The sequence below is a fragment of the Cetorhinus maximus genome, chromosome 28, assembly GCF_964194155.1.
Source record: "Cetorhinus maximus chromosome 28, sCetMax3.hap1.1, whole genome shotgun sequence".
Taxonomy (NCBI): Eukaryota; Metazoa; Chordata; class Chondrichthyes; order Lamniformes; family Cetorhinidae; genus Cetorhinus; species Cetorhinus maximus.
In genome coordinates this window covers 5,552,425-5,555,622 of record NC_135906.1, presented here as the reverse complement: position 1 = coordinate 5,555,622, position 3,198 = coordinate 5,552,425, and the positions used below count along the sequence as shown (strand labels likewise).

At 52.8% G+C, this 3,198-nt stretch overlaps 1 pseudogene; it reads left to right on the top strand.

Moving 5' to 3' along the window:
* Positions 1–2,644: 2,644 nt before the first annotated feature.
* LOC144669053 (U2 spliceosomal RNA) lies at positions 2,645–2,820 on the top strand (annotated as a pseudogene).
* The last annotated feature ends 378 nt before the right edge of the window (positions 2,821–3,198 follow it).

The window sequence follows — 3,198 nt, the reverse complement described above, 5'->3', positions numbered from 1 at the left end:
TGGGGGTCGATGTCAAGGAGGAGCTCCAAGAGGTGAAGGGCCAGCAAGCCTCGCACTTTGCCTCGGAGGCCTCCAAGATCATCTTCCGTTCCAGAGTCCGCTCCGTGGAGCAGGATGAGACGTGCTCACGTTTCTTCTTCCAAAAGGTACACAGAGAGCGCTCTGTGATCAGCAGCCTGAAGGAAGAAGACGGCTCAGTAAAGTCATCACGGTCCGACATTCTGAGGATCAGCAAATCCTTTTATGCCGGACTGTATGACGTGAAGCCCACGGACAGCACGGCCTCCCAGTCCTTCCTGTCCTCTATCACGGAGGTCTTAGACCACAGTACGCGGGAGAGCCTGGACAAACCGCTAACTCCTGACGAACTGACTAAGGCCCTCGAGTCCTTCGAGAAGAGTAAAACCCCCGGAAGCGACGGCTTGCCGGCGGAGTTGTTTTCGGCTCTGTGGGACTTGATCGGCCCAGACCTGCTAGCAGTGTACGAGAGTATGCTCCTGGCCGGTAGTATGTCAGAATCCATGAGGAAAGGCATCATCACCCTCATCTACAAGCACAAGGGGGAAAGGGAGGAAATTAGAAATTGGCGACCCATTTCACTGTTGAATGTGGACTATAAGATTCTGTCCAAGGTCATCGCCAATCGGGTCAAATCCGCTCTGGAATTGGTGATTCACCCTGACCAGACCTGCTCTGTGCCAGGCAGGAAGATCTCTGACAGCCTGGCGCTGCTCAGGGATACGATTGCCTATGTACAGGACAGGGGTGTGGATACCTGCCTCATCAGCTTGGATCAGGAGAAGGCCTTTGACAGAATATCGCACACCTACATGGGGGATGTGCTCTCCAAAATGGGCTTTGGGGAGGGAATTCGAAATTGGATCCAACTGCTCTACACTAACATCAGTAGCGCAGTCTCAATCAATGGGTGGGAAACGGATAGCTTTCCGATTAAATCTGGAGTCAGGCAGGGCTGTCCTCTCTCGCCTGTCCTTTTCGTGTGTTGCATAGAACCCTTTGCCGAGTCCATCAGGAAGGATCCGGGCATAAGAGGAGTGACGATCCCAGGCAGTGGAGGCACTCAGGTAAAAGCCTCCCTGTACATGGACGACGTCGCCGTCTTCTGCTCGGATCCGCTGTCGGTGCGCAGACTGATGCACATCTGCGACCAGTTCGAACTGGCCTCGGGAGCCCAGGTAAATCGTGGGAAGAGCGAGGCCATGTTCTTTGGGAACTGGGCTGACCGATCCTTTGTCCGCTTCACTGTCAGGGCTGACGGCCTGAAGGTGCTGGGGATATGGTTCGGAGGGACCGGGGCATGCGTTAGAAACTGGAAGGAGCGAGTGGCTATGGTGAAGAGGAAACTGGGCATGTGGGATCGACGCTCCCTCTCCATTGCGGGTAAGAACCTGGTCATCAGGTGTGAGGTACTCTCGCTGTTGCTGTACGTGGCGCAGGTCTGGCCCATTCCAGACTCCTGCGCGACGGCGATCACTCGAGCCATCTTCCGCTTTATCTGGAGGTCGAAAATGGATCGTGTCCGCAGGGACGCGATCTACAAGCCTCTAGATAAAGGGGGAAAAAACGTGCCCAACATCGCCCTCATACTGATGGCCACCTTTGTGTGCGGCTGCATCAAGCGGTGCGTAGACCCTCAGTACGCAAACACCAAGTGTCACTACGTGCTGAGGTTCTACCTGTCCCCGGTGTTGCGAAGGATGGGTCTGGCCACGCTGCCGCGGAACGCTCCAAGCAGTTGGACCGTGCCGTACCACCTGTCCCTGGTGAAAAAATTTATGCAGAAAAACACCTTTGACCACAAGCCCATCAGGTAGTGGTCAGCACGTAACGTCCTAGAGGCCCTGAGGGATAAGGAGAGGGTGGACCCTGTGGGATGGTTCCCCGAGCAGACTGTCAAAGTCATTTGGCAGAATGCCTCATCGCCAGAACTTTCCAACAAGCACCAAGACGTAGCTTGGCTGGTGGTGAGAAAGGCCCTCCCCGTCAGATCCTTCCAACACGCCAGGAAGCTCACCCCCTCTGCACGTTGCCCTCGAGGTGGCTGTGGTGGGGAAGAGACCGTTGTTCACCTCCTTGTGGATTGTGCCTTTGCAAAGAAAGTCTGGAGAGAGATGCAGTGGTTGCTGTCGAGGTTCATCCCGAGCAGTTCTGTGACACAGGACTCTGTGCTCTACGGGCTGTTCCCAGGGACACACACCGAGACAAACATCGACTGCAGCTGGAGGATCATCAACTCGGTGAAAGAGGCGCTTTGGTCTGCCCGAAACTTGTTGGTCTTCCAGCACAAAGAGTTGTCCCCGACCGATTGTTGCGGACTGGCACAATCCAAAGTCCAGGACTACGTGCTGAGGGACGCACTAAAGCTTGGGGCAGCTGCCGCAAAGGCGCAATGGGGAAGGGTCGCTGTCTAAGACCTTTCTACCACAGCGCACCGAGAGACTGGGAACTGTTTAGAGCCCCTCGGGCTGTACAGATCAAAATGAAAGGCTGTAAATGATTATAATATTGTTTGTACTGATGCACCTGGTGTTACATTTTGTAAAAGTTTAACCTGGATTGTACCCTTGTAATGTTGTTTTTGAAATGGTTTTGAATGTGATTGAAGATATTTTATGAATAAAGTATATTTTTACAAAAAAAAAATAATCTGTTCTTATCAGTTTAATATCTGATACGTCCCTTATCTGGGGACCATATATTAAATTGATTTTTGGAGCAGGGAGATGGAATAGGGGCTTGCTCCGTCCACTCCACGCATCGACCCGGTATTGCAGTCTCTCTGGGAACGGTGCACCCTCCCCTTTCCAGGGGATTTTCAATGCTAAAAATAGTTTTCTTACAAACATCTGCTTTCTTTACTTCTCAACATGTACATGTTCCAAAATCCAACTTTCTTTCTTTCTCTCTCTCTCTCTCTCTCTCTCTCACTCACTCACCCGCAGCAGCTACACACAAAAAACACGCACTCTCACCCAACACTCGCCGGCAGGGCCGGCAGCAGATTGGACGCTACGTCCAGATCCCTGATGGAAACAGTTAAGGATGCCAAGCTGCACGACGTCTTCAGCAACCCTGCAGACGGAGCGCAGCGTAGATACACCTGGTCGCGGCCAGACGGGTCCATTCGTTCCAGGATAGACTTCCTGTTTGTGTCCCGTGCATTCACAGTCAGATCCA